Consider the following 19,574-nt stretch of genomic DNA (forward strand, 5'->3'; position numbering starts at 1 on the left):
TTGCTTTCACAGCCCATCACTTTTACTAAACAGATTTTAACAATGAATTCAGTATTTTGGAAATCACTTTGCATTTTTCTTCTTTAAATGTAGTGGAACTTGCATCAGCAATAATAAAATTGATATTCAAACAAAATACCAATTAGGTTGAAATCATAATTTTTAATGAAATCTCTCTTCATAACAATTCACATAACAAAGGCATCCTGAACTTTCATCTTAAAAACATTTTTGATATATTAATACAGATAAGCATCCTCAAGCTTTCTCCTTTTATAAACCATATTTTACAGACTGAGAAACAGAAAAAGAGAGCCTCTAAAATGAATTATTCATGTAATATCAAAGACCAACACTAGCTGATTTTATTCATATTTGATGACAAAGACTTGCAAGATAAAATCTTTGCAAATGTTTCAAGATACTTTGAACAAACATGCAAGTGTCTGTGTGCAAGTGTCTAGATCATTTCTCCTTCCAGTTATTCAGCTGGTTCTCTTCATTCAGTTTGTGCTGATATGGCAAGGCAGAACAAGACAAGAGATGCTACTCCTGAATACGACACAGGTTGCAATGACTGGCTCATGTGGCTATTCTCACTTTCTAATGATTCCACTGAGGCAACAAGTAGTAAATTGAGGAAACTACCCACAACAGGCATCTTTATACTTAAATGACTGGATTTAAAAAATATTTTCTACACCATCTTTTACAGACACAATTGATTTTTTTTAATATTGAGAGGCACATACCTCTTTTACACTCTCCATGGGTTGCAATTCAAAAGGAATTTCCTAAAGTTCTAAAAAGGTAATCATTATACCTCAGTGTTGCACCAGTTTTCTTCAAGTGGTCTCTAAGATTAGTTCAGCAGTGCAACTTCATGAGACACTCAACTAAAATGAGCAAGACCTTGATTCTGCTTTGTGGTTGGATGTACAACAGTATTTCTATATTTTAAACTAATAATTGTTATATGCATTACTTTTATTTGTTTGGATATATTTATAACTACCTAGCGATCCTTGCAGGCAGGATATGTTTAAATAAAGAAAAAAATATGTACACCTCTAAATTTCAGTAATATAGAGATTCTGTCTTTAAATGAATAACAGCATTTAAGGTATATTATAAACACAATTACGCTTCTTTAAGTGGAGGGGGAATAAAGATAGTAGTGCTTTCTCATCAAAATATGCCAGTTAATAGTAGCACAAGGTTCACTCTGCAAACACACATTGTTTCACACACAGAATGTAAAAATATGACAATCTTTGGGTGTGAGATGAGTGAAATGAACGATGTGCATGTTAAAAGGAGTTTTCTGTTCAGAGGTAGCTGGTAGCACAAGATGTTGACGTATTAGCAAACTTTCTCAGAATGATATGGATCAGATGATTTCAGAGGGGTGGTGGCGTCATCCCCAGGAAGCTTCTGCACACCTTCTGACAGATGACTATGCAAAAGCATTGACAAGGTAGTCTGGCTACCCAGCCTTTTTGGACAAAATCTGATGCCCCAGTTATACTGCATTGTACTAATGCTAAATGTGCTGTATAATGTTACTGATGGTGTTTGACATCTAGGAACAAGATCATCTGGAAGAGATGGTTCATACTGTTGGTACTGCATATTATTACATTTCCTTTTCCTTTAAGAAAATGCAGAATCACTTAAGCAACAATTAAATTAGTACAACCAATAGTAAGAACACTGTAATAATGAGGATGGAACTACAACGAAATGAGGCATCAAAAATAGATGCATTGGATGTATATAGTCCCTCAGCAGAAGATGGCCAAATCATATATAGCAAGGTGTCTGAAAAAGCAAAAGTGATTACTAGAGTTAGGCTTACCTAAAGCCTAGGCTAACATGCTCTAGAGGGATAGTTAAAAATTGATCCCATCTCTGAAAGACTCCAAAGATGTCATGGGTCCAATCACAGGAGCCACATTTTTAAACATTAAATTTTAAAACCAGCTCTATCACTTTTAGAAATGTCACTGGTAGTTGAAGGCTGGTGACCAGAACTTTGCAAGGACGTTACTTTCTCCAACTTCAGCAGTGTGAGCAGCAGTGAAACTGGATTAGTTTCATTATTGAAAAAACAGTCAAATAGAAGTGCATGGTGAATAAACAAAATTCTGTTCATAAATGATTTAGATTTGAGACAAAAATGCGTTGTAGCCAAGAGACAGCTTTTTAAATGTACTCTGATATTCCTATTAGCCACAATGTGCAATGTCTACAGATGGTATGGGGTTAAACTGGAGAATCTAAATGTATAGATAATGAAATACAATACTGCACGCCTAATACTTCAGCTCTTCTGCATAATATTTAGAAATGAACACAAAATTGGCATTATGAAATATAGCACTACTTACCTTTACCCAATGAGTCATAAAAAATATGCAAAACTACTAATTGCTTTTCAATTTGAACAGAAAAATGTGAAAAAATTCAGGGACATTTGAATATTAAACCTACAAAATCTGAGTATTATTTTAAATTTACATAGGAAGTATTTTAAGTTAAGCACTAAAATGGTATTACTTTGCAACCTTTCCTGGGGTATGTTTTCTCTGGTATAAAGCTGTTGCCCAGACTATAGTTTATGACATAGAGCCATGCAAGCCAACATCCACTTTTAGTCAAATAGCTCATTGCTATAGGTTCTGTTTTAGTCAGACCAGGCATGGTTGTTCGTGATTAATTACTTTCACTTCAGATGCAATTCTTCATCGACCCCCTCCCATTGCCCAAAAGAAAAACCTCAGAGCATATTTGGTGAAAACTCAATAATGAAATGCCATAAGACCAGTGTCCCTATAGAACCAGTGCGACTTTTGTTTGACATGGAGAATTCTAAGATACTTAATCCAGTTCTACAAAATCTGAGTATTATTTTAAATTTACATAGAAAGTATTTTAAGTCAAACACTAAAATGATATTAAAACAGAAAATGCTGGAAATACTCAGCAGGTCAGGCAGCATCTGTAGAGAGAGAAACAGAGTTAATGTTTCAGGTCGATGAAACCTAAAATGATAGTACTTTACAACCTTTCCTGGGATATGTTTTCTCTGGTATAAAGCAACTTTTTGAACAAAGACAAATGTGAAATGGCTATAGAGCTAGCTACCAGCACCACATATCACTGCAAAATTGCTGTGTTGAGCATTTATAGGAGTGACCAAGGGCATTTTTAAGCAACTTAAGAGTTCTTTGGCAACTGATGTATCTTTAAAAAAAATGTCCAGTCTTACAAGAAAACTGCAGGCAACATGTGCCTATACATTAACAAAAGTTAGAAAGAATCTGATGAGCACCTAAGTATTTTGGAGTTATATAATTGTGACAACAAAGGCACAACAGTCTTTTACGTTCTATTGCTTTTGAAAGTCACAAAGTTAAACCTCTGAATTAAACTAGCTAGAATTCAGATATTGCTTTATCATATTGCACCTAGTTAGAACTGAAGAGATTAATGTATATATACAGTCTATAGTGATTGCCACTGACACGTTGTGAAAGAAAAGTCAGAAGAGGGCAGGTTTGCTCACTGAATGGAAGACATCATTTGCACTAGAATAATTCTACTAAAACTTTTGATCCAACTTGAAATAATCAGACAATTTGAGTTTTGTTGAAATCACATTTCTCCTGTTGAATTGTTAATATATCCAGACTAGAATTCCTGTAATTCCATGAATTCTGAGCCATTTGTGAGGCTACTAATTTGTTGACATAAACAGATCAAAATATTTGGGCATAAATTAAGTAACTGAGCCGTAATTCAGACAGGAAGAACATACACATTCAAATATAGTTGGTCTTTAGCTAGACACTTTTTAACCTTTTAGTAACCAAGGATTTCAATTATATCAAAATAAGCATGAAGCACAGAACATTTTTCAAGTTCAGACTGAGAACACTGTGAATTAGGAAATGTCTGAAGGCTGTGTGCACTTCTTTAATTCTGCTTTACAATATTCATTAGAAAGTTACGTACATTTTTAAAGAAAACATTTTTAAAAAGCTGCAAAGAATGTTCTTATTGAGAAAGATTTTTTAAAACGTTTGTAGATCAAGCAAACAGATAAAACAAAGTTAAGCTGACAACTAATTATTTACAAATGATGCTCTATAGAAAGGTACAATTTTTAGCTATAACATGGTAAGCAAGGATGCCATGTGAAACAAGAATTACTGTAACACTGCAAGACTGCATCTCAAATTTTATGCTCCATATGCTGAGTGCAGATCACCTGAGGCTCTGGCTGTATTTTTAAATGAGCACAATAATTGACTAAAGCCAACAGCAAGATGAAAGAGTTGAATCATAACTTACAAAGAAAGGCTGCTTTTTATATTCTGCTTATCAAATATTACTCCATATTTACATATATAATAAAAATAAAGCATTGTACATCTGACAACCAAAGAGCATATTCACTTGACTGGTACACAAAGAACAAGTGCAACAGAAACAGTACTGCCATATAATCCACAGATGAACACATAAGTAATATCACTTCAGAACATTAAAGTTCTCATTGCAAAAAAAAAACATTAGTAGACATCAACAGAACTTGGAAAATCAAATCAAATTCTTACATTTCTTCTGTTTAGAGGACTCAACAAGACATAATTTGAGCAATAAATAGTCCAGATAACCCATATGTCAATTGCTGATTGAGGCATACAGGAAGACAGAAAGGTTTCCAGGAGTATGATATAAAATGAAATGAGCTGTAAGAACACATACATACAAAATGTTAATGGAATGACTGTTCTATCTGTCACAATCTTCAAGTCACAAGAAGTGACAAGTATTCTTTAGTAGAAAAGGTTGCAAATTATGTATCTACACACGCAGCGGATTTGCCTCTGGGTTCTCTTGTAGCTTAACACATCCAAATGTGAAAAACAGTAGGAAACTAGTCCTACAATTCAGTGCTTTGGAGTTGTGGCTTAAAGTGTATGTGGGTGGTGAAAGTCCAAAACAACCTGATGGCTGTCTATTCAAAATTTTCAGAACAGGCCAAGGCGGAACGATGGATTCTGTAATGCAGCACCTTTAGAAGTATTATACTGTCAGTGGCCATATTCTTTTCTGAAATGACAACTAAATATCTGGGGATGCTTACAACACAAACAAGGCAAAAACACTGCGGTGATCGATTGGAACAGCTAGAACTTTAACTCTTATGTTTTGCTGTTTAATAACATACAGTATATGGTTTATACTTAGATATGGCTTGCACAGGAGGCACCCAATTAACAGTTCCAGGTTGAAAACTTGTCAGAACTGCAGATAAACCTTCTCTGTATAGTTATGCACCATATAGGTATTAAATAAGTTATGCATGATATGGTTTCATCTCCAAATTAGCTCAGATAATTGTTTTGCATCATCCTCCTGTCACACTTGTGCTTGTAACTTGTAAGAGCAAAATAGTTTAAGATCAACATATATACATTAAATTAAAAGGGCAAAACTTGCCTTATGTGGAAATCTGAACGTTATTCTTTCTTTGATTTTAGTCATAAGCTTGTCTTACAAGGAACAGCATAAAAAGGTAATTTAAGAAGCTTTTTCTCTTTGCTTCCCCTGTATATGGTCACGCAAACATGATGTAAATAATCAAATGCAGAGACCATGTAACGTGTGGGTGAATGGCTCAGTGGTTGCTCCACTGGCTTTGGTGCTTTACCTAATCTACAAGTCCGCAGCAGCATCAGAGTTTCGACTAACTTACAATTCTACGCAATTTACTAAACTTTTACCATCCTACACTTGAGTGTTCTAAGAGTCACATTTTATGGAATTAAGGAGCAGGAATATGAGAAAGGAGCCAGGTGGTGGCTGGAGGGCAGGAAAATCAGATAAGCAAAAATAGAGGCCACGATAAACATCCTTATATGCACACATTGCGTAGCACAATTTTCATATTAGGAATTATAGCTGAACTTTTTATATAAACCTTTCACTTCTGGTTTTTTAAATCCTAGTAAGATTCCCGGGTAGAGCTCATGTACAATTCAGCCAATAAGTAATGGGCCTCCCTTTCCCTACATGGCATAATATCGATTGAAAACATTAAAGGGCAGTGGTTTGGAGTGCCTGGTATTGTGATAACTCAATGCCACAATCACAGAGGTGTAAAGCTGAGTCCATTTCAGTCTCTCAGAGTTGCATTAAGTATAATACCAGTGTGTGACAGTCTCCGAGTGTGGTCATCATCATGTGGCCTCTCTATGCAGCCAGCAATGAATTCATACTCTAAGTGATATCACATGCCATAGTTACCATTGTTATGGCATGGGCATGACATCATGCATCCACCCCAAGATGGCTGGCAGGATTGTCATGTTGCCCTTATACCATAACAACTTCTCTTATCTCCTCCACATTGAGAACATTTGCACGTTAAATGGGCCAACCAAGTTTGGGAATCTTCTAATGACAATCAGGTTCACACCATTCCTTCCCTATACCTAGCTTCTGAAATTCAACTTTACATCAAAGAAAGAAGGAGGGTTCAAATCCCATCTAAAGTGGATGTTATTTTAAGGGCAGAAAATTAGTAGAAAAATGAAGAGGCTGAAAAGCAAGCCTCAGCTTACAACTTGTCTATGTAAAGTTCTTCAGTTTGAAGATTTGCTCAGTGAACTGGCAGAGCGGCGAAGTTTCCCAGAGACTTTGCTTTTGGTGGCACGTGGCAGTGGTGGGGAGGCCTGATCTGCAGGGTCAGTTCCCACAGCTATGGGCATTTCAGTGCTTAGACTTCCATTAAAAGAACCTGAAAATGGCACAAAATGGGTGAATTAATTTGTTGTTTCAAATCTATCTAAATCTTGAAGAACATGGAGGGGTAGAGTTTCCGCTTTTGGGCACAATCGGGAAATTGCGTCCAAAATGCGCTTGAAATTGCGCTGGTTAGGTTAGGCCTCAAGTTTCCGATAAAATTAATTTGCAACCATAACATCTTTCGTGAACCAGCACAATTCAGCAGCGTAATAAAACACAATTGTTTCTTTTTTTCTCTTTCCATTGAAAAGTATTCCTTGATGTGTTTAAGAGTGGTAACCTGGTGTGGTTTTATTAATTCAGCTGAAAATGGGCTCATCAGCAAAAATAAGCATTTTTAATCAGAGTGTCCAGTCCTCCACCTATGAGGAACCTGATTTTAAATCACTGAAAATTACTTTAAAAAACGATATCGAACCATTTAATAGTTTCAATGGTGTACACTAGTCAGTTTCTTAGTTAAATTAAATGTTTTTTGATCGGAAAAAACTTTTACAATGTGCCTACTAGTGCCTGTGCACTTAAGAAAATGAGTGCAATTTGAAGATCCTTCCCAAACCAATGCAATCGGCGGAATTGTGCAAGTTTGACCTGGGTGCGTGGCTAGTTTAGTGTGTGGGCCTGATTTGGGTGAATTGAATCTTGATCCAACAGAAAAGATGGCAGAAAACACGAACATAAGTGGTTTTGGGAATAACGCATGTTTAAAATTCCCCAATCTTTTGCGCTGGTTCGGCCGATTCCACCTGGATTGCACTGATATTACGAACAGAAACAAGCGGAAACTTGACCCCAGGTTCTTGTAGAACAAAGTACAGGAGCAATACTATCATAACAGACATGTTTGTAATTGAGCCTATTAAGCACAGAGAATCCATGAAAATATGTAATTTGCAATGAGTACAATGTTACACCTCGAGTTTTCTTAACTTACTTGCAGCAGTGGTTGGAAAAAAAATGTGGATAAAGTTTCCTGTGAAATAGTAAAAGGCTTAAAAACAGTGAAGTGTCCAGTTCACTTGTTTATTTCAAACATATTTTAAGCTTTTTGCGTTAGGGTAATATAAAACTTTGATCAACCTTTCGAGAGATGTTCATGGCATTTAATGACATTAGTATTAACAAATAATCTGAATGGACTCAATAACTTTTGGACCATTGAAGTTATACATGTTAAACAGAATTTAGGATTCCACCCACTATTTAAAAGGAAATGTTATCCATTTCATTCAGTGGGATATTCTACAAAATACATTTGCAACGAGTGGCAGAAGAAACCATAACCTTTTGGAGAAATTCCAAATGCTTTGAGGATATCTATTTGGAACAAGACTTGTCAATTGTGCATTGTTTCAGTTTATTTTCAAAAGTAGGGGAGATTCCAGATAGGTAATGGGCTAAAATTAAGTCCATTACCTATCTAGAATCTAGAGATGAAACTGGCCCCTCCTGTTTTTGAATTCAGTAACTGTACAGCTGAAAGTACCTACAGGAGGATTAAATAGATGATACCAGGAAGCAGACCTCTCAAACAGGAGAGAAAAAAAATAAAAGGCTCATAAATTAAACAGATCTACTAATGAATCAGAACTCTTGAGAAAATGTTATCGAGCACAAGCTGCCAATAATGATGATCTCCTTCTCAGAACATACAACAGGATGGAGAAGCAATGGTAACTCCAAGAGAAACAGTGGTGGAATAAAATGGAGCTGTATACTGTTAATAGTCAAGTCCCAACGTTTTGCTAGTCTCCTTTTTAATAAAAGTCTTTTGGAGCAGATCTGCTTTATACAATTTTGTCCTTTCAACTGGCTCCATTTTCATCACTTCTTTCAGATTATTGTATTATCAATTGAATCTCTTCCAACGACAGTTTCCTATAATAAGTCAGAGCTCCAGAGGTGCTGAAAGCAAAGGTGACTGACTTAAGTGTGAAATTCAGATCGAGTGTTGTGTTACAAACTCAGAACCATCAGGAAAGTAGGCTAAGATAGTCCCAATTTCAATATTTAAAACTTTTAACTATCTGTCAGTGACCCTTCATATGCTGAATTCAAATTCATGTCTCTGCAAATTAAACAGTTGAGAGAGTTAGCCAGTATACACCCAGCAATTCCAAATACTTAATCTGTAAAGACAACTTTTTCATTAAACAGATTGATATCAAGAGTCAGCATTCTTCACCTTCATCATTACTTATTCCTCATACTTAGTGAAGATGTCACCTTTGTTGGCGAAAATATTTATGCTTTATCCTATATTTAAAAGTTACACGCTAACAGTCAATTTGATTTAACAAGTAGCCGATCTGTGCGAGAGAGTCTGGACAATGAGCAAAAGGACAATTTTACAGAGAGTGGTATCACACCAAGTCCAATTCTGTCTTCACTCAGCATCTACATATACACAGTTTCCAAAGGATGTCACTGGGCAGTGATCTGGAGAGGGAACCCTGGTGGACTTCCCCTCCCCCCCCCAACCCCCCACCCTCCCTAATCAGGAGGGAATGAGGGAACAGTATTGTGCCAGTACTACCCTGGGTAAGATCATTTAACTCAACACAGACCAAGAATCGAGCTTGAGGTCTTCCTGGTCTGCAAGGTCCAGTGCCACACACCATGTGGTACTGGACTAAGCTGTATTTATCCACAGCTTTTCAATAATACACCTTTCTCCTTGGCCGTCTGAGAAACATGCAGCCTGAAATTTTATAAAACACTTAAAATTTGACCTGTGTTCAAGGTAGAGCTCTGTAATCCATATTAAGGGTGAATATCTGTTCTAGTGGGAATCTTCCTCATCTAAAACCAGCTCAGTTTTCGGCTTTGGACTGTCTTTATGTTGAGTTTCACGTGGATCTTGCACAGCCCTTTAGTCGAATTTAGCATGGTTGACAAGATGCTTTGGTTGTCACATCCAAATTACACTGGGCAAATAGATAGAGAAGCTGGTTGAAGAGTGTGAATCGTTCAAAAAGCTTATGCTTATTTGTCACAGTTAGAAACTTCAGTTTTCTACAAAGTCGGCATCTACCCAATGAATAAATATTGATTTCCTACTTGGTCATGGACTTACTTCACCCTTTAGAACATTGCACAGCTGTCCTCCACTAGATGATGGCTGGAGCAGTACTAAATTAATACTAATGATTAAGGAACACTCTATATTTATGCAAGGAGAAGACATGTCTCAGCTGCATCTCCAAATCACTCCAAAAAGGCTGCCCTGTACACTAGTAACAAGGCTTCGCTCTCCCAGACAGTGTTATCTCCTGGGAGCTTGCCCTCACATTGAGGAATTCAAAGCACAAATAGTAAACAGATGCCAAACCTGGGTTGTTGAAGCATGCATTAGGTATGGAAAAGGCTTGGCTTGCCTATTGGCACCATAATACAAGCCAAACCCGAATATCTGATTTTTTTGATGCCATAGATCTATTTTCGCTGTTCATCTTTCCACATCTGTTTAGTTACTTCCTCCCTCTCCTAATGGTGTCCTCTGTTCATTAACCAAAAGGGTGGGAAGGCAGTCGTTTACTCTACAGATGTAGCAGTTGAGCTAAAAAAGCTTGACTATTTGATTAGGAAAGCATTTCTTAAGCCAACAGAGGAAACTGTAGTGATAACATTTTACCAGTTTTTAAACAAGCAGTGAAAGCTTCCCAAAATCATTATTTCCGTGAGCAAATTTCAAAAGGAAAGTTTAAGTTCTTTGCTGTAAAAACAGATATATTAACAGAATGGAGCTTCATATTGGCAAATCTTTGTTCTTTTAATATTCAGAATAAAGAGATTTCTGTATTCACTATTACCAAGCTTATTGTTTGGAATATTGGCAAAGGAAACCATTAAAAAAAATGGAGAGTGATGATTGAAGCACAATAAAATATTCAAGTTCTTGAATGCATAATTTATATTTTAAATTGAGTAGAAACTGCTAGGTCTGTTTTTGGTTTATTGTAAAGAATATCACATTAATATTACATTTTTATATGAAGTCCATTGTGTTATACAGCTGACTAAATGGATTGTGTGTAACTCAGTGGGGTGGTGACTGACTTGAGAGATGGAATTGGGGGGGGGGGGGTGGTGGTGGTGGCGTGGTGGGGTGTTGGGAGAGATATAAAAGAAAATCCATAGGGAAGGAATGAACAGAGGAGAGACTTTTTTTTGTTGAAACCATTGCTTCCTGAATGTACCAACTAATGTTTGTGGAGTTACCATATGATCAGTCTTTAGTATATGCAATGAAAGAGCTCAGGAAAGCAGAAGCGATGATCAGTTACATATAATCTACAGAAATGGAGAGGAAAATATATCAACCATGACTTTTTTCTTTATCGGGCTGTTTACATGAAGAGCTTGTCATTTTTTGCTGAGATTGTAGGAGTGCTTGAACTCCTAACGAAAGTACTGAGACTGAAACTAGCAGTTAACCAAACGTGGTTTAATGCACTAGTAAAAGTTACAAACAAAAACGCAGGAGAAACTATACAGGTCTGTACGCCAACTGGTTCCACGAGGACAGAGGGGGAACGCCTCTCCCCTCTGATGTCATGACGCCATCACGTTTCCCGCCTTTGGGAACGTCATGTGACCTGCATGGTGACGTCATCGCGCTGGATCGCCATTTTACCGAACCCGCGCTGTTTATACAAACACTTAAAGGTAACAAGCCCCTGTTAAAGGCAATTATATACATTACTGCAAGAGTCTCTTGGTGGCTTTGCCACATACGCCCCCCCAGAATTGTCTTTAATAAGGAAAGTCAATTGCAGAGGAGGTCGGACAAGCCTGTTTGAACGACTCCTAAATTCCTGGAATCGCCGATCGCCATCGTGGCCGCGGGGCACGCCCCGGAGTCGGTGTTCTTGACGCGCAGTTGCTTGTTCAGTGTTTTGGGCACGAAACTGCAAGGCGGACGGCAGCTTCTGGCCTTCACGCCAAACCTAGCGTGGTAATAACAGAAACCGGTTGTTGGGAGGCGTCGAGGCAGGGCCCTTTGGGGTGGGGCGTCTCGCTACGGCGCAGTGTTGTTGTTGGACCGCGTATATTTTATCCGCCTCTTCGGTGAGCACTATGCAATCCCCGGCGTCCGATCTGGCGAGGGCCGCCTGCACCTGTTCGGGCAGTTGACTGAGGAACAGTTCGCGGAACAGGAAACATTGCGGTTCAGACCCCAGGAGTGTGAGCATCTGGCTCATCAACTCGGAAGGTTTGGAGTCTCCTAACCCGGGCAGCGTGAGTAGGTGGCGTGCGCGCTCTGCCTTCGTAAGGCCGAATACCTGCATTAGCCGTGCCTTAATGGCGACATACTTGTCAGTGGCCGGGGGGTTCTCCAGTAGGCTGACGATCCTCGACGCCGTCGAGCTGTCGAGTGCGGAGACCAAGTAAAGATAACGGGTCTGATCCTGCACGATGTTGCAGAGCTCGAACTGCACCACCGCTTGTACGAACCAGGAGACTGCCTGTTGTTCCCAAAATTGGGGGAGCTTCAAAGCCACTACGTTGGCTTCCATCATGGCCCTGCGTTCCGTTTTCGCTGTGAAGAACGTCCGCGAGGATTCGGGGTCACCAATGTAGGAGTGCTTGAACTCCTAACGAAAGTACTGAGACTGAAACTAGCAGTTAACCAAACGTGGTTTAATGCAGTAGTAAAAGTTACAAACAAAAACGCAGGAGAAACTCTATACAGGTCTGTACACCAACTGGTTCCACGAGGACAGAGGAGGAACGTCATTCCCCTCGGACGTCATGACGTTTCCCGCCATTGGGAACGTCACGTGACCTGCGTGATGACATCATCGCGCTGGATCGCCATTTTACCGAACCCACGCTGTTTATACAGAGCAAACACTTAAAGGTAACAAGCCCCTGTTAAAGGCAATTATATACATTACTGCAAGAGTCTCTTGGTGGCTTTGCCACAAGATCACATTTCATTCTGGTGGGGTTTGGATGCAGTTTCACAGCACAAGAAAATATTGATGCTTATGGAGGCAGTATTCAAAATAAAATGTTTTTAGTTTCCCCAACTACTGTCCTGTTAAAATTATTTCCTAATTGGATGATCTAGTTTGCTTAGCTCTATTAATATGTTCCTTTGTGGAGTAAAAAGAAGCCTTGCTGCCCTTTTGGCTGGGGAATGGTACATGCCTTGGAGTGATCTGAAGGACAGGTGGGGGGTGGGAAGAACGAACTTAACAAATTGGAGAGGTACTAATATTTTTTAAGTATGCTAATATTACATGACAGCAGCTTGCTCAGCACTGAGCATACCGATATCAGCAAGCCACTACTAAAATGACTCGTTACAGTGAACACGCACAACGGCAAGTAGGTGGAACCTGTAACATTTGCATATCGAATTATCATTGGCCTGCGGGCATCTGTAAGGAATACCTATTATATTCACGTGATCACATGCTGAGTTGTCATTGGCCTGTAGGCATCTGTAAGGACTGCTATTGTTTAGAAGACCCAGTAGGGGTCCTGACTCCATTTTGTCCACACGGTGCTGTACTGTTGATGGAGTACACAGACCTGATGCTTCATTAAAAGAGTTTAAACTGTAATACTCCGTTGTCCTGCAATTTATTATTTTTGTACAAAGTGTGCAAAACAAACCATGGTGTCAGAACAGGGATTTGAAATGGACATCGTTGGAGCTCCCTTACCTCGAATGAATTGAACTTACCTAGAGAATGGAGCAAGTTCAAGCAACACGTGGAGTTGATGTTTTCGGGTCCACTGAAAAGCAAATGGGAGGAAGAAAGATGCAGCTACCTACTCCTGTGGATCGAAGAAAAAGGGAGAGACATTTTTAACACATGGTCTCTCACTGCAGATGAAGCAAAGGTACTGAAAAGTTATTTTGACCGTTTTGAAGCATATGTGATGCCCAAGACAAATACGATATTCGCTAGGTACAAGTTTCAGGAGAAAGTACAAGGAGCTAGTGAGTCGTTTGAACAGTTCGTGACTGAGTTAAAACTGCTGGTAAAAGACTGTGTATACGTAGATAAAGATGAGATGGTCAGAGACCGCATCGTGTTTGGAATACATTCAGCTAAAGTGAGAGAGAAACTTTTGAATGTTGGGTCCGGGCTAACGCTGGACAAAGCTATAGACATAGCTAGATCGCACGAGATAGCCCAAGCACAGTTGAAAACCATAACCGGCGCCACGAGCAGCTCGAGTGAACAGACAGTGCACGCAGTTAATAGACACACGCCAAAGAACAACGCCCAGAGAGCGTGTTTCAGAACAGAAAGAACAGAGAGAGTTCTAAAAATGGGTGACACAGACACAAAATGTTTCAAAAACTGTGGATATTGTGGAAACAACTGGCATGGAGAAAAGGAGTACTGCCCTGCCAAAGGAAGGCAATGTACTAAATGTGGTAAACGGAACCACTTTGCTAAAGTTTGCAAGACTGTTTTCGGAAAAGCAGTACACACAGTGAGTGACAGCCAAATGCCAGATAGAGAGCCAAATGCAGAGGAACTGTTTATTGATTCGGTGTCACAGAAAAAACAGATTTCAGAGACTGAGCAAGCTTTTGCCGATATTGAGATAGGAAAACAGGGCAAAGAGCTTAAGTTTAAACTAGACACTGGATTTCAGGTTAATGTAATTCCTCTGAGTGAGCATCACAGCTTGAAGGATGAGTGTGAGCTACAGCCCACCTCACGCAGACTGACCGGCTAGGGGGTGAGCAGCTCAATGTAAAAGGCACATGCGTGATTAAATGCAAGTACAAAGAAAGCGACATGATGTTGGACTTTTACATTATTGACACTCAAGCACCTCCAGTGCTAGGTCTAAAGGCATGTTTAGACATGGACCTCGTCAAGCTAGTGCTATCATTGACAGCACCAGTTGAGAAGCAGACAGTCATGGAGGAGTTTGCTGACGTTTTCAAAGGAATCGGACTATTCCCAGGTGAATGCACTATTCACCTTGACCCAGCAGCAACCCCTGTGGTTTGCCCACCGAGAAGGATACCCCTTGCTCTACGTAGTCGCCTGAAGGATGAGCTGCAGAGCATGGAGATACAGAAATCATCGTCCGGGAAACAGAACCGACAGAGTGGGTCAACGCGTTAGTAGTGGTTGAGAAACCATGTACAGGCAAGCTCAGAGTCTGTCTCGACACCAGAGATTTGAACAAGGCTATCAAACGCCCTCACTACCCTCTACCAACGCTAGATGACATCACACCCAAGCTAGTGGGAGCACGTTACTTCAGTGTAATGGACGCACGATCAGGATACTGGAATATCAAGCTCACGGAAGAGTCATCTAAGCTAACAACGTTCAACACACCATTTGGACGCTACCGATTTCTGAGTTTACCATTTGGTCTTATCTCAGCTTAGGATGAATTCCAGCGGAAGATCGACGAAACCTATGAAGGCCTCGACGGAGTAGTTGCAATCATAAACAACATCCTCATCTATGGCAGGAATAGAGAGGAACATGACAGGAACCTCCGTGCGATGCTACAAAGGTCACGGGAGAAAGGTATCCGGCTCAACCCCGAGAAAAGCATAATCGGATCCACCAAGATCAGTTATTTCGGGCATCGCCTCTCAACTGATGGCATTAAGCCGGATCCAGAGAAAATCGCCGCCATCAAGAAGATGGAGCCGCCGAAGAACCGCGCAGAGCTAGAGACACTACTAGGCATGGTTAACTACTTAGCCAAGTTTGCCCCTAGCCTCTCTGAAATCAACGCACCCATGCGTCAGTTGTTCAAACAAGCCAATGAGTTCCTGTGGGACAAACAACATGACACAGCATTTCAGAAAATGAAAGACCTAATCACCAAAGAACCAGGACCAGTTCTTGCCTACTTCGACCCCAACAAAGAGCTCAGACTACAAGTGGACGCATCAAAGTACGGACTAGGCGCAGTATTACTGCAAGAAGGAAAGCCCATCGGCTACGCTTCCAGATCTCTCACAGACAGTGAAATCAACTATGCTCAAATCGAGAAAGAGCTATATGCAATTCTGTTTGGATGCAAGCGTTTCCACCAGTACGTCTATGGCCAACAGGTCATTGTGGAATCCGACCACAAGCCCCTCGAGTCAATCATGAGGAAACCACTAGCTGCAGCCCCACCAAGGCTACAGAGAATGATCCTTCAGCTACAGAAGTACGACTTCACAATCATTCACTGTCCAGGCAAAGACATTCCTGTTGCAGACACACTCTCCAGAAAGTCTCTTAGCTACCAGGACAGCAGCCTCAGTGAAGGCATGGATGTGCAGGTGCACATGGTGTACAATAGCTTACCTGTGAGTCACTCAAAACTGAAGGAGATCCGAGGAGGAACAGAGAAAGATGCACAACTCACACTGCTGAGCAAAGTCATACATGAAGGATGGCCTGAGGAAAGGAGGAAATGCCCTCAGGGCATATCTGAATTCTGGAACCACAGAGATGAACTGTCACAAATCAATGGAATCATCTTCAAAGGGGAGAAAATCATCATTCCTACCAGTCTCAGAGAAGAGATGTTGACAAAAATTCACGCTGGACATATGGGCATGGAAAAATGCAAACAAAGAGCACATGACATTATGTTTTGGCCCGGAATGTGCAAACACATTGAGGACATTGTCGGAAAATGTTCCATTTGTCTAGAACGTCGCCCATCAAATGTCAAAGAGCCCATGGTACCTCACCGTATCCCAGACAGGCCCTGGCAGGTCGCGGCAATGGATCTGTTCACATGGAACAACAAGGACTACATAGTGACTGTTGATTACTACAGCAGATTTTTTGAATTGGACAAGCTTCACAGCACTACATCTGCAGCTGTGATCCACAAGCTAAAGGCAGCCTTTGCCAGGCATGGCATGGTAGAGACTTTAGTCTCAGACAATGGCCCCCAATACAAATCAAAAGAGTTCGAGTCGTTTGCCAAGGCATGGGATTTCACACGTCACATCAAGCCCGCATTACCCTCAAAGTAATGGCCTTGCTGAAAAACTGTCCAGATTGCAAAAACACTCATGGACAAAGCCAAAGCGGACAAGAGACCCCTACATCAGTCTCCTTGAGTACCGCAACACTCTGGTTGACAACTTCAAGTCACCAGCGCAGCTGTTGATGAGCCACAGACTTCACTCAATCCTTCCAAGCACCAACCAGTAGCTGCAGCCAGAGGTCGTCAGCTGCAAGCAAGTGCATGCAAAACGTGTACAGAGACAGCAACACTAAAAGAGATACTATGACAGGTCAGCTAGGCTACTGCCGCCGCTGCACAATGGAGATTCCGTCAGAATCCAGGAGCATGACTACTGGAAGCCAGCAGTCGTCATCCAGCCAGCTGACACTGAGCGATCGTATCACATCCGCACCCCAGAAGGACAGGACAGGTGTACCGCTGCAATCGCAGGCACCTCCTGAACACCAAGGAACAACACCGTCATTCCGACGAGAGGATCAGTGCAACAGAGTTTGATGAACAGAGCAATACACAAAACACATCATACTTACCTGAACCCGATTTGTTGACCGATTCAGGAGCATGCTCAGTTCCATACCACACAAGGTCGGGACGAGAGGTCAAGCCTAGAGTTATCCTTGACTTGTGAACTGTCAAAGGGTGTAGGCGGATCGCTGCCGTATAAAAATAACTGCACATCGTTATTGAAACGTTGAGATGTTTTCAGTGCTAGTTAAATGTTGAGTTTACTTATATGTTGAAGCTACTGAGAACATTATGTAGAAACAAGGTTCAAAAGTAATGCATAACATTTTTCTTTTAAAAGGGGATGTAACATTTGCATATCGAATTATCATTGGCCCGCAGGCGTCTGTAAGGAATACCTATTATATTCACATGTGATCACATGCCGAGTTGTCATTGGCCTGCAGGCATCTGTAAGGACTGCTATTGTTTAGAAGACGCAGTAGGGGTCCTGACTCCATTTTGTCCACACGGTGCTGTACTGTTGATTGAGTACACAGACCTGATGCTTCATTAAAAGAGTTTAAACTGTAATACTCCGTTGTCCTGCAATTTATTATTTTTGTATAAAGTGTGCAAAACAAACCAGAACCTACAGCCTAAGCAGCATCAGTAGCTTTCAGTGATCACACTGGTTCCCAATCCCACTCTACAAAACAGCAGCTCAGGTTAACTTCTGCGTCATGTTCTGCAATTCTACTTCTTCTTTAAATGATAAGAACATACCAATCAAACTTTTAGTACCATGCTTAAAAATGTAATTCTTCTTGGCATCAAAAGTCTAAACAGAATAGTCAAAGGGAAAACGATATGTAAAGGTAACGCAAGCTGCTTTCAGGTATCAGAGTTACAGACTAACCGGGCATTGATTTTATACCTTGATTATGTTCAGACTAGCAACTGAAATCCTACACTGAAAACTCAAGAGGCATCACTGCTGTTATGTTCATGAATAAATAGACATTTTCATTATGAACAGCTAGTTTGAGCTAGGTCACTTTATTCAGCCATGTGGACTTGTACAGCATCCATCTTGACTACTGCCTTGTGGGTAGCCCCTTACTAAACATACAGCTTCACCTAGTGTACCATTCTAGAATGACATGTTACTGATCATTACATCCCCCTTTCTTTGAGGTTAAACAAAATCAATATCAATCAACTTTCAAGATAAAGATGATATCAGTAACACTTTTGTTAGTGCTCTATAAACAAACATTTTCACAAAAGTCAACACATTTTCAAAGCTTTACTTTATACTCAAAGATTAAGTCTATCAGGCTTTTTTACTTCACGTGTGGATCTTCTCAGCACAGGTAAGTCTGATGTGTTTTCATGAGAGCCTGTATGTGTGTTTGTGTTAGATTGTTCTGGTGGTGAGTGACAAGATTCAGTTGCGGCATTGTCATCGATTTGCTCTTGGATAGTTTCTTGTGTTTTCAGGAGGGAACGGCGGTTCCTCCTGAGAATCTGTCCTTCCTCAGTTCTAACGGTGTATGACCTTGGTCCTACTTCCTCAAGAACTGTAGCTTTCCTGTTCCATGCATCTGGATCCTTAATCCTGACAACATCATCCCTTGTCAATCGTTTCAGAGTTTTGGATGACTTGTCATAGTGCAATTTCTGTTTCAGCTTTAACAGTTGAAGTCTCTGTCTCAGTTCCTTACTCTGCTTTTCTTTTGCACAGCAGGGTAGCGTGGTGCGCAACTTGCGACCCATTAGGAGTTCAGCAGGTGAAGAACCACAGTCTAAAGGTGAGGCTCAGTAGCTCAGCAGGGCGAGATAAGGATCAGACTTGCTTTCTGTTGCTTTCTTCAGTAGCTGTTTGAGAACTTGAACACCTTTCTCTGCCTTACCATTCGACTGAGCATACAGAGGACTGGATGTGATGTGTTGAAAGTCATAATGTGCTGCAAACTGTTGCCACTCCTTACAGTTGAAGCACGGACCATTGTCGCTAACGGCAATCCTGGGAATTCCATGTCTGGCGAAAATGGATTTAACATGCATTATGACATTGCTTGCTGATGTGCTTGAGAGCAACGCCATCTCAGGATAATTAGAGTAGTAGTCAATCACTATTAGATAGTCTTTACCATTCAAATGAAAGAGGTCCATACCAACCTTTTGCCATGGTGCTGTTGGTAAGTCAGCTACTATCATTGGTTCCTTTGCTTGTTTGTTTTGGTGTTTCTGACATGTCTCACATTTGCCTATCATGTTCTCAATGTCCTTATTTATGCCAGGCCAATAAACAGGGTCTCTTGCTC

At 40.4% G+C, this 19,574-nt stretch overlaps 1 protein-coding gene across 1 annotated transcript in view; it reads right to left on the bottom strand.

Moving 5' to 3' along the window:
- Positions 1 to 142: 142 nt before the first annotated feature.
- Positions 143 to 19,574, bottom strand: part of ralgapa2 (Ral GTPase activating protein catalytic subunit alpha 2) — a 400,978-nt gene continuing 381,546 nt past the window's right edge. The window contains exon 21 of the mRNA XM_085977825.1: positions 143 to 6,811. The gene's annotated coding sequence lies outside the window, so the exon portion shown is untranslated. The remainder of the gene's footprint in view (positions 6,812 to 19,574) is intronic.

The sequence above is a fragment of the Somniosus microcephalus genome, chromosome 3 (assembly GCF_052327205.1).
Source record: "Somniosus microcephalus isolate GS21.2 chromosome 3, FLI_Smic_1.0, whole genome shotgun sequence".
In the NCBI taxonomy this organism is placed as follows: Eukaryota; Metazoa; Chordata; class Chondrichthyes; order Squaliformes; family Somniosidae; genus Somniosus; species Somniosus microcephalus.